Source organism: Macaca fascicularis, chromosome 3 (assembly GCF_037993035.2).
Source record: "Macaca fascicularis isolate 582-1 chromosome 3, T2T-MFA8v1.1".
In the NCBI taxonomy this organism is placed as follows: Eukaryota; Metazoa; Chordata; class Mammalia; order Primates; family Cercopithecidae; genus Macaca; species Macaca fascicularis.
The window spans coordinates 1318255-1331413 of NC_088377.1; the positions used below are offsets into that span (position 1 = coordinate 1318255).

Genomic DNA, 13159 nt, shown 5'->3' on the forward strand with positions numbered 1-13159 from the left:
AGCCAGAAATAGAGAAATGTTACAGCCCTCAATGGTGAGAACTGCAAAACCTCAGCCCTGCAAAGCATGCCCCATGTAAGGGCAGTGCCACTGCTGCTTGTGCGGCTCAGCTGACTGAGCGGAAAGCCAGAGGGGGCACCTCTGGAGAGTTACCGAGCACTGCTGCTCCAGTGACCAAACGTCCAGCCTTCTAAGAGGTATGTGTCAACCTCAATCCTAAGCAAGCAGCAAGAAGATGTAGATACATACTGTCTCTTTAAGCTAAATTACCTAGAGAAAACCTATTGTAAAAGAAAAGGCAATGAAAGTAACCACAAAAGTGATGAGACAGAAAAGCCAGGGCTCATATGACCCCCTGGAAGGTTTGCCGCTGGCCTTACCTACAAGGCAAATGTGGAAAATCCGGGAAGTCCTCAATGACAGTGAGGTGGTTTGAGAAAATGCCCACAAATTGTTGGATACATCTCTCTTAAAAATGCAGAGCACAGGCCGGGCGTGGTGGCTCATGCCTGTAATCCCGGCACTTTGGGAGGCTGAGGCAGGCAGATCACTTGAGGTCAAGAGTTCAAGACCAGCCTGGCCAACACTGCAAAACCCTGCCTCAACTAAAAATAATAAAATACAAAAAAGTTAGCCAGGTGTGGTGGTGGGCGCCTGTAATCCCAGCTACTCAAGAGGCTGAGGCAGGAGAATACCCTAAACCCGGGAGGCAGAAGTTGCAAGTCTGAGCCAAGATCACGCCACTGTACTCCAGCCTGGGTGACAGAGTGAGACTCTGTCTCAGAAAAAAACAAAGAGAAAGAAAAGAAAAGAGAAGAGAAGAGAAAAAAGGTGGAGCACAATTCCCTCCCTTAACAGTGGACTGACTTGGTAACGCACATGGAAAGAACACAGTGTGGCAGAAGGGACAGGGTGTGACACCTGAGACTAGGACACGCAGGCCCCGTGACCCCTCCTTGCTCTCTCTCTCTCTCTCTCTCTCCCCCCAATCGCCTGTTCAGGAAAAGCAAATGGCAATGCCACACAGACACGCACGCAGCCCTGTGGGGAGGCCGCAAGGTGCTGGGCTGAGTCCTCCTGCCCTTGCCCTGCGAGAGTACCCTGGAAGTGGGCTGTCCAGCTGGTGTGCAGCCTCAAGAGAGACCCCAAGCCAGACCCACCCATGAAAGCTACCCCTGAATTCCGGACTCATAAAATCTCTTAGATAATACATAATTTGTTGTTTTAACCCACTCAGTTTTGTGTTGGTTACACAGCAATAGAAAATAAAGAAAGGAGGCAGATAAAATCGATGGCGAAACGATTGCAAAGAAAACCGAATACACAATGCATGAGCCTGCGTCAGGAATGACCATGCGTTCCACAGAAGAGTCGCACAGAGAGAGACTAGTTACAAGATGCTGTCAGGATAACGGGAGCTCCACTGGGGCAGCTGGGCTTTCCGACATCCTCCCTGGTTGTGGTGGCAGTGGTGGTGTCTGCTCCAGGTCAAGGCTGGCAGAGAGGAGAAGGGAGGGCCAGCGCCTCAGGCAGTCACTGCACCCTCAAGGCCCAGGACACCCACGGCCACAGGACCAGCATCCCACGGCTCACCTACTGTCCTCACCAGAGACCAACCACACCCACAGAAAGGCCAAGAGGCATTCTGGCAACACAAACCTCACTAACAAAGAAACACTATTTGAGGAAAGCCAATGTGATGAAAGAGAGACGCCAGACTGAAAGGAGGGACAGTCATCTGAAGGAGGGACACAAAGCAGGTGGCAACCGCTAGTTTACACATCCAGGGTGACCATCACATGCTCTGTCCAGGCAAGAGAGGCAAGCAGCCACCCTGAGAAGGAAAAATGCTGTCAAAATAGAAACCCAATATGTGAACCTAAGAGAAGAATCTAAGAGAAGAACAGACACAGCTTGCGAGCAAACAGACAGTGAGAAGATGAAGCCAAGGCAGTCTCCAAAATGCAGGTGACGGGAAAAAGAGAAGGTAACAAAGATCCAAACAGGTCCAGAAGGAATGACTATGGAGCAGAAAGAAAGAAAACAGCATTCAAAAAGGCAATAGAATAAAATTCCCCGAGCTAAAGAAATAAGTCTTCAGAGTGAAAGGATCCAAGGAACAATGTCCTGCTTTAGTTCAGAAAATCCAGGGCTGAGGAGAGAGCCCTGAAAGGCTCAACGTGGCAACATTGTGTGCTAAAAGACAGTGGAGTTCTGAGGGGCAGCTCTTTCCACTGAACTTTTTTTTTTTTTTTTTGAGATGGAGTCTCGCTCTCTGGAATGCAATGGCGTGATCTCAGCTCACTGAAACCTCCGCCTCCCAGGTTCAAGCGATTCTCCTGCCTCAGCCTCCCGAATAACTGGGATTACAGGCACCCACCAGCACGTCAGGTGAATTTTTATATTTTCAGTAGAGACAGGGTTTCACCATGTTGGCCAGGCTGGTCTCAAACTCCTGACCTCCAGTGATCCGCCCCCACCTTGGCCTCCCAAAGTGCTGGGATTACAGGCATGAGCCACCGCACTCAGCCTCAATGGAACTTTTAAATCATCTAGCCCATCAATATTTTAGACATTTCCAATATATCTGGATTTATTTACTATTTTATGTTGTGTTTTCTACTTTTCTTATCTTTCGGTGTTCAAGTATCCTCTCTTGCCTTCTTTTGGATTTTTCTCCCCATTATACATTTTTTTCTTTTTACTTTTTACTCTAGACTTAATTATACAACTTATCAAAGCCTAATGTCCCCACACTCCACCCACACAATCCCAGGACCTTAAAACTCTTTAATTCCATTCCCTTCCCGCTGACATGACCTTGGTGTCAATTATGTTAGTTCCATCATTTGTGGTTTAGTCCAGGAGACATCTGCCTCAAGCCTGTTCAATTCACTCACAAGCATACAACTTTGTTTATAATGCCTTCTTAGAGCTCAGACTTTCCATAGAAGTCAACCTTCTCTCTTCCTGAAATAGGTCCTTTAGAAATGCTTTTAGTAGCCAGGCATAGTGGTGCATGCCTGTAGTCCAGGTACTCAGGAGGCTGAGGCAGGAGAGTGGACTGAGCCCACGAGTTCGAGGCTGTGGTGCACTGTGATCATGCCTGTGAGTAGCCACTGCACTCCAGCCTGGGCAACATGGTGAGACCCTGTCTCTAGACAAATAGAAATGCTTTTAATAAAGTCCTATAGGTGTCAAATTATCTCCACTTGTGTTTGTATAAAAATGTGTTTATTTTTCTATCATTCCTTAAAGATATATTAAGTATATCAGTTAGTGCAAAAGTAATTGCAGGTTAATGGCAAAAACTGCAATTGCGTTTGCACCAACCTAATAGAATGTCATTCTTTTCTCTCCGCATGTTAGATATTATCCAGCTATCTTCTCCTTTCCACTGGTGCCAGTAAGAAGCCATGTCAGCCTTAATGGTGCTTCTTTGAAGGCAATGTCTCTTCTCTCTGTTAAGAGCTTGTACTTGTCTTTAGTGTTCCAGAGTTTCACCATGATATGTCTAAATATAGACTTCATTTCACCAGGTTGGTATTTGTTAGAGTTTTTGAAACTGTAGATTGGTGGCTTTCACCCACCCTAGAAAACTGTTAGCCATTATTCCAAATGTTACTTTTACTCCATTGTCCCCCTTCTCCTTCTGGAAAACCAGTGAATTGTATGTTATAACTTGTCCACGTCTCTCCATGTCTGAAATCTTCTCTTGCATAGTTTATATCTCTTTGTCCCTCTGGGCTGTGTTGTCTGTCTGTCTACTGTGGATTACAGTAAAAACCACAGAAGGAAGGTGAATATGAAAAGAAATGATGAGAAGTACAGAGTAAGAAGGTCTGACATAATATAACTGAGGTTTTCAAAGAAGAGAAAAATAATGTGGCGAAGGTGATATTTGACAAGACAAAAAACATGGAATGTTAGTAGAAGCTGTTCCAGATGATATCAAACAAAAACTCAGATCCACACAGAAAAAAAATCTTATAACAATTAAAGAAACGGAATTCACAGTTGAAAAACTCTCCAAAAACAACAACAACAACAAAAACTCCAGGCCCAAATTACTTTAATGACAAATTCTAATAAACAATTAAGAAAGATAAAACATGATTTCACACAAACTCCTGAAAACAGAAAAGGAGGAAATCCTTCCCAGCTCATTTTATGAGGTCAAATTTATCTTAACAGCAAAACTACACAAAGCCACTTCAAGGAAAGAAAATGACAAACCCAAATCCCCCATGAATATAGATGCACAAATTCTTAACAAAATCCCTTTACTGTAACACATCATAACTAAGTAGGATTTAACTTGGAAACCTTCACTCAACAATCAAAACTCAAAGTAATTTGCCATTATATAGATTAAAAATGAAAAAAAATACATTATTTTAATTGATGTAGAAAAAATATGTGACAAAATTCAACTAGCATTCATGATAAAATTTTTCAGCAAATTCCTTAACCTGATAAAAAGCTATCATCATACTTAAGGTGAGAAACCAGATGCTTCCCCCAAGAGCAGAAACAAGACAAAGATGTCCATTTTCACCATCTCCAATCAACATCCCACCGAGGATCCCAGTAAGTACTGCACGAGAAGTAAAAGAAATAAAGAGCCTATGGGTTAGAAACTGTAAAATAATTAGAGCTACAAAACAAGTTTAGCAAGATTGCAAGATACCAGGTCAATAAATAAAAATCAGTTGTATTTATTATATATATTAGCCAAGTAAAACCCAAAATAAAATTAAGAAAACAATTACATTTATAATAGCATGGAAAAGCACAAAATACTTAGAAATAAGTTTAACAAAAATGCAAGACTTGCACTGTGAAAACTATAAAACATGTTGAAAGAAATCACAGAAGGGCTAAATAAACATAAAGCCATCTCATGTGCCTGACTGAAAGACTTCATATTGTTGTCATGACAATACTCTCCAAATGTATCTACAGATTCAAGGCAATCACTGTCAGATCTGCCATTATTTATTGAAATGGCAAGCTGATCATAAAATTCACATGGAATGCAACAATGACAAAAAAAAAAGTCAAAATTTCGGAAAAGAAGAACTAAGTTAGAGGACTCACCCCTGTCAATTTCAAAACCTATAAATCTCCAGGATCCAAAACGTAGTACTGACTTAAGAATATACATAGACTGGTCAGACACGGTGGCTCATGCCACTTTGGGAGGCCGAGGCGGGCAGATTGCCTGAGCTGAGGAGTTCGAGACCACCCTGGGCAACATGGTGAAACCCCGTCTCTACTAAACTACAAAAAATTAGCCAGGCATGGTGGTGCACACCTGTAATCCCAGCTCCAGCTACTCGAGAGACTGAGAGGCACAAGAATCAGTTGAGTCCTGGAGGTGGAGGTTGCAGAGAGCTGAGATCATGCCACTGTACCCCAGCTTGAGCTACAGAGTGAGACTCTGTCTTTAAAAAAAAAGAATATACATAGACCAATGGGTTAGAATTGAGAATCCAGAAATAAATCCTCCCATCTATGGTTAAATGATTTCTGACTAGAATATTAAGACCATTCCATAGGAAAATAATCATCTTTTAAAATATAAAGTGTTGTAATAACTGAATATCCCCATGCAAAATAATGACTCTGGACCCCTACTTCACACCACAGACAAAAATTAATTGAAAATGGGCCAAAGACCTAAATGTAAGAGCTAAGACTACAAATCTCTTAGAAGAAAACACCAGTGTATATCTCCATAACCTCGGATTAGCCAGCAGTTTCTTAGCTATGACCTTAACTGCACACAACCAAAGAAAAAATAGGTAAAGTGAACTTCACTGAAATTAAAAACTTTTGTTTGTCAAAAGGTACTACCAAGAAAATGAAAAGACAATCTACTAAATGAAAGAAAACTGATAGCCATCTTATCTCTGAAAAGTGTCTAGTATCCAGAATATATATTTTTTAAAAACCTACAACTCAACAATAAAAAGAACAAACAATTTAAAAGTGGGCAAAAAATGTGAATAGACATTTTTCCAAAGAAGATATACAAATGGTCAATAAGCACAAGAAAAGATGTTCCACATCACTAGTTACCTGGGGAATGCTAATCAATACCACAGCACGATACTACTTCATAAAGAAATAGAAGATGGGTGTTGACAGGGATGTGTGGAAACGGGAAATGCTAATCAATACCACAGCACAATACTACTTCATAAAGAAATAGAAGATGGGTATTGACAAGGATGTGTGGAAACTGGAACACTCACACAGGTGGGTGGGAATGTCAAACGGGACAGCATCTGTGAAAAACCACTTGGCATCTTCTCAAAAAGGTAAACACAGAGTTAAGATATGACACTACAATTCTACTTCTACATATAAACTCAAGCTAAGTTAAAATATATGTCCATATAAAAAACTTGTACAGGAATGTTTGTAGAAGCATTATTCATAATGGCCAAAAAGTGTAAAAAAACTACATACCCATCAACTATAATGGATAAACCAAATGTGGTCCATCCATACAATGGAATATTATTCAGTCATAAAAAGGAATAAAGTACTAACACATACCACAACATGGATAAACTTTGAAAATATGCTGAGTGAAAGAAACCAGACACCAAAAGCCACATGTTGTATGATTCCATGAATACAAAACTTCAGAGCAGGCAAATCCATAGGAACAGAAAGGAGGAAGGAGTGGGAGTGACTACTCCCGGGGTTGTTTTACCGGTGGTGATGGTGATAATAGCTGCACACACTAGTGAATGTCCTAAAAACCACTGAAGTCTATGGTGTGTGAATTATATCTTAATACAAACAAGATAACATGGAAATAAAAGTTTTACAAACATGCAAATTCTCCCCAAATTGTTCTGCGGACCCAACACTATCTCAATCAAAATCTCAGGGGTCTTTTTTTGTAGAAATTGACAGCTGATTCTAAAATTTATATTTTAGAATCAAAGCAAAGGACTTTATAGGAAAAACAATTTTGAAAAAGACCTACATTAGAGGACTCATTGTACCTGATTTAAAGACTTATTATAAAACTATATAAACAGAACACTTTGGTGCCGGTGAGAAGACAGGAATGGAGTGCAGTGGACTGGAATACAGAGTCCGGACAGATGCCAGCACAGATGGCTGCCTGGTGAAAGAGCAAAGATGACCAATGAAGAAAATAACAGATTTCTGAACAAACAATGCTCAAAGAAATGTACATCCCTGGGGGAAAATGAACCTCAACTCTAATCTTGCACTATATATTTTTAAACTGGCTCAAAATGATGGGGGGTGGGGAATAGATCAGAGACCTAATTAAAAGACCTAAAACTATATAATTTCTAGGAGAAAACAGGAGATAATCTTTGTGACCTTGGGAATGTGCAGAATTCTTAGGACACAGGGAATACAAACCATAAAAGACAAAAATTGACAAATTGTACTTTACTAAGATTAAACACTTCTGTTTCTTTAAAGACATCAAGAAAGTAAAAATTCAGGGCACACTTTAGGATCAAACATTTGGAAAATACATCTGATAAATGGCTGGTATTCATAGTATATAATAAACCCTCACAAATCAACAATAAGAAAACAAACAGTACACAATGTTTTAATTTTAACGGGCAAAATGTATGAACAGACACTTCACCACAGAAGACATACAGATGGCAAACAAGCATGGGAGAAAGGTTCCGTATCACACGTCACCAGGAAAATGCAAATTAAAACTATAATGTGATACCACTACATGCCCACTAGAAAGGAGAAAATTTTAAAAGCTGACAACACCGAATGCTGACCATTTATTTCACAAGCAACAGGAACTCTCATGCACTGCTTGTGGGAATGTACACTGACTGGTGCAGCAACTTGGGACAATGCATTCGTTGGGAGTTTCTTACAAAATTAAACACACACTTACCATATGATCTAGAAAAGCCCACTCCTATGTATTTACCTATGAAAAACGAAAACATACATCCACATAAAGACCGGTACAAGAAAGTTTATAGCAGATTTATTCATAATCTCTAAAACTGTAAATCTCCAACTTTCTATCAATAGGTGAATGGATGTATAAATTGTGGCATATTTATCAAAAATTACTCAGCAACAGTATGAATGCATCTCAAAAGTATCATGGGCAAGGGATAAAGCAGAATCAGAACGTCACATACCGTATGATTCCACATTCTGAGAAAGGCAGAGCTGCAGTTAAACAGATCAGCAATTGTCAGGGGCTTCAGGGGAAGGGTCAGGAGGGAACTTTGAGCTGGTGAAAATATTCTATATATAATATGATAGTGTTGACAGCTAATATCTGCATATATTTGTCGAAACTCATAAAACTGTATCCTTAAAAGGGTGAATTTTATACTATGTAAATTATATCTCAATATACTTGATGTTAAACAAGATACCAAGAACAATCCCAAGCAAGATAAATACAAGAAATCTACACTTAAATGCACCATAGTAAAATTGTAAAACACCAAAGACATACAGATCTTAAAAGTAACCAGAATTTTAAAAGAAATTCCTTGAACTGGCCGGACGCGGTGGCTCAAGCCTGTAATCCCAACACTTTGGGAGGCCGAGACGGGTGGATCACGAGGTCAGGAGATCGAGACCATCCTGGCTAACATGATGAAACCCCGTCTCTACTAAAAAATACAAAAAACTAGCCGGGCGAGGTGGCGGGCGCCTGTAGTCCCAGCTACTCGGAAGGCTGAGGCAGGAGAATGGCGTAAACCCGGGAGGCGGAGCTTGCAGTGAGCTGAGATCCGGCCACTGCGCTCCAGCCTGGGCGACAGAGTGAGACTCCGTCTCAAAAAAAAAAAAAAAAAAAAAAAAAAAAAAAAAAAAAAAAAAAAAAAGAAATTCCTTGAACTGAGTATTATTTAAATTGAAAGATGGCGTCTCAACAGCAATGGAAGCCAAAGACGGTAGAATACAATCTCTTCCTTACTCTAAGAAAATAATCCTCCACCCAGAACTTCAACCCAGAGGAGCAGGAGTTAGTATTAGTTTCTCTATTACTAGATTTTCAAACTCTCTACTAAACTCTAATGTGGGATACACAGGCAATTACCATTTAAGTCTTTATGTGGCTGTGAGAAGATACAAGGTGTCATGCTAAATTTAAAACTCATGAATATTTTCTAGCTATTTTCTAGCTATGTCAACAAGGAATATTTTTTCAATGCTGCTGAAAATCTGAGATAATTTCTGGTGGGTCACAAATAGAAACACCAGCAGATTTGGGTAGGTTAGCAGGCCTAATTTAAACAACCACGGCAAAAGAAACGAGCCACTGACATTAATCACCAAAATAAAAAAAAACTGTACTGGCAAAGATACAACAAATAAGTCAATACCTTAGATTTCCAGGACACAATTTAAAAGTTTTCTTGGTTTTTCAGCATCAATTTTTTACTGGGTACTTGAACTATTCTTATCATAACCATTTTCATTATGATAATATTATATATATGTTGAACAAAGACTCATCACTACTCCTAAACTTGTACTCCAAGCTTTTTCTATGCCACATGCCAATATTTTTCTATGAAAATTTAATTTTGGAAAGAAGTCTTAGGTAAAACAATTTCAGAATGACTTAATAAGTAAAATATATTTTACTTATTAAAAATTAAAAATAAAATACAGGTTTTGAAAAAAAGAAGGTAGAAGGTTTCAGTTAAAAATAGTTTTTTAACCACATTCTCACCACGATGCATTTTAGAAGAAGCATTATCTGTGGTAAAAGTGGCAACAAACAGTAATGAATGTTGTGAGATATGAGTAAATCTAAACAGGCACCAATGTATAAAATGTTAGAGAAGGCTGCAAACGATATTAAAAATACAACAGTTGAGAATGAAAATGCCATTCAAGTCAGGAGAGAATCATCAGAGGTGAACATGTGAGATTCCTGCATTCTCTGGAATGTGGACAGAGTACTAATTCTGGACCTTGATAAATTAAGCCTACATATAAGACAAACACAAACAATAAGAGAAATCGAAATTATACAGTGAAGGAGAAAACTGATGAGTAAAACAGTCATCTGTAAATCAAAAGAAGGGAAGAAAGAAAAAATAAGACAGTTGAGCTAAATAGAAAGTCCAAAATAAAGTGGTAGAATGCAGTCCAAATTACAAGTAATTAAAATAAATGAAAGTAAAGTAAATGTTCTAGTCTTTAAAAGGCAGATTGTCAGGAAGGATAAAACAAAAATCCATTACAACCCATTTTAAAAGATTCACTAACACATAACTCAGATACAGAGATACTGAGAAAAGGGGAAAGAAAAATATATACTAGGCAAATACATCAGACAAAGTTTGCTTTAAAAACAAGAAGCACTAGCAGAGATAGACTACCTTACATAAAGATTAAAAAGTTCAATTTATCAGCAAGATACTACAACAATTCTAAACTTACATAGACCTAAGAGCAAAAATGAACAGAAATATAAGAAAATAGGCAAATCAATTAATCCAATCATACCAGCATATGTGAACACAACTGTCATAGTGGCTGATGTATCAGTTGGAGAAACATTTTTCTTTTCTTTTTTTTTATTTTTTGGAGACGGGGTCTTGCTCTGTCACCCAGGCTGTCATGCAGTGGTACGATCATAGCTCACTACAGCCTCGACCCTGGGCTCAAGGATCTTCTTGAGCTCTTGAGTAGCTGGGACTACAGGTGCACATCACCATGCTCAGCTAATTTTTTTTTTTTTTTTTTTTTTTTTAATTTTTGGAGAGACAGGGTTGCTATGTTGCCTAGGTTTGTCTCGAACTCCTGGCCTCAAGCAACCCTCTCACCTTCAGCCTCCCAAAATGCTGAGATTACAGGAGGGTGCCACAAAGAAAAATATCTATGAGGACAGAGAAGACAAGATTATTAAGCTTCACTTAATGGCCATATACAGAAAGCGTATATTCAAAATTGTAGAATAGATTCCACTCTCAGATACACAGGCCATTTATGATACGTGACCATATGTGAGCTGCCCTTTGACTACAAACACAAAGATCACCTGGTCCACAATGCAGTGAACTTAGAAACTAAAACACTTAAAATTATTTATATATAAACGTGTATTTTTACATGGATTTTAAAGCTCTGTGTATTTGGAATTGAGAAATACTTCTAAGTAACTCATAAGCCAAAAAAGGAGTCACAGTAGAAACAAGATAACATTTATAAGTTAAGGATAATAAAAGTACTATATATCTAAATCTATGCACTGCAACATACTTTGAGGGAAATGTACAACTTTAAATGCTTATCTACATTTTTAAAAAGCTGAATATCAATGAGCAAACATCCAACATAAATTTGAAAAAGAACAGAAACATGAACTGGAAAAAAAAGGAAGAAATAAAAACATAAATTAATGAAGCAGAAAAACATCCCATAGAAAAAAATCAACAATTGAAAAATTCATGAAAATAAACTAATGAAAAATTAAACTACACAAGTACTAGAATAAAACATGAGTGATTTCCTCTTTAATCTGGGTGTAGAAAAGGCTTTCTAATTGTGAATTAAAAATCTAGATAAAAGACAGATAAATTTGACTATAAAAATTAAAAAATCCTTGGCACAGCAAAATGACATGAAAAAATTTGACAGAAATACTAAATGGAAGAAAATATTTGCAATGTATTCCACAGTAAAATAAATAATATCCCTAAGATACCAATAAATAAATAAATGTTTAAATTGAGGGGACAAAAAAGACCAAAAACTGTGTAGAAAAATGTATAAAATACATGAAAAGAGACATAAAAATGTCCTTAAACATATAAAAAGATGTTCTACTTCACTCACAAGAAGAGAAATGCAAATTAAAACTACACTGAGCTACACTGTTCAGCCATCACTTTGGCAAAAATTCATGAGCTGAAGAACAGACCCCATGGTGTGGCTGTGGGTGGTGAGGGCAGTGGCCACCCCTTGAAGGGGATTTGCAACTGTCTAACTGAAGTAGGAGCACTGAGCACTGCCACTGAACCCAACTATCACACCGCTAAGGCCTTTCCAGGAGATACAGTCACACAAATACAAATGCACAAGGCTATTCACCACTGCACTGTGTGTAACTGCAAAATATCATAAACTACGTCATCATCCCACCATCACGAAACCCAAACGAGGATGCAGCACTGGGCAGCAGAGGAAGCAAAAGGAAGAATGAGGATGATCACTCCGCCCTGGTACGGGGCGACTCCAGGGATGCTGTTTAATAGAAAACACAAAGTACAAAAAGGGAGATGTAGATGGTGGCATGGCACTGTGAATGTAATTAATGCCACTGAATTATACACTTAAAAACAGCTAAAATAGCAAATGTAATGTTATATTCATTTACAATAAAAATAGTAAAAAGAGAACATATGTAGCAAGATACATTATGTACATTTTAGGTGAGAAAGAAGAGAAACAGAAAACATACATATGGAGGGCTAATTGTAAAAATGTGTTTGCCTAGAGGTATGCCAGCAAACGTTTAACAAACAGCTCCTGGGGTGGGAGGGAGGACCTGGCCTGTAGTGTTTGCCAGTTTCCTTCCATGTGCAAACCCTCCCACTGTGGGCGATTGCCAACCTACTGCCATAATGTCACTAAACACAGAACTGGGAAGAGATGTGCAGCTCCAGGAGCTGGTGAGAGACCACCTTGGAACATCACTGTCATGTACAAGGCGTGGGGATAACAGGAAGAGAAAGGACATTGTGGGACTCGTCTGTTTTATACACGCAGATATATGCATGTATATGTGCATATATACACACACACACACTTACATGCATGTATATTTACACAGAGGTGTGTATGTGTACATGCACATACTTCCCAGCTCTGACCCCTAACAGTGTTAGAAGCAAAGACACCTGACAGCAATAAGCCTATCTCGTACCCAGATATTGTTCCTTGGTAACATTTTCACACTACAAAAACTAGAGCCCTTCAAACATCTATCTGGTGGACTCCAGGGTTGGGTAGGTTAGGTACAAGATGGACCTGAAACATTATATGGAAAAGTTAGGAAACTGTTTCTTTAAATGAGGCAGATGGTAGCAGGAAGAGAAAGGAAGCTGGGAACTAAAGAGGGAAGGAACCGGGAACTGGTCTGGTG

General features: G+C 38.9%; 1 protein-coding gene across 18 annotated transcripts in view; it reads right to left on the reverse strand.

Annotated features, from left to right (window-relative positions):
- The window catches only part of PCBP3 (poly(rC) binding protein 3), a 284015-nt gene that overhangs the window by 163455 nt on the left and 107401 nt on the right, over window positions 1–13159 (reverse strand). For 4 of the 18 annotated variants that reach the window (XM_045389442.3, XM_065541249.2, XM_074033865.1 and 1 more), the window contains one exon: window positions 7928–7963. The exons of the other annotated variants lie outside the window; for them this stretch is intronic. The gene's annotated coding sequence lies outside the window, so the exon portion shown is untranslated. The remainder of the gene's footprint in view (window positions 1–7927; window positions 7964–13159) is intronic. 18 annotated transcript variants of the gene reach the window in all.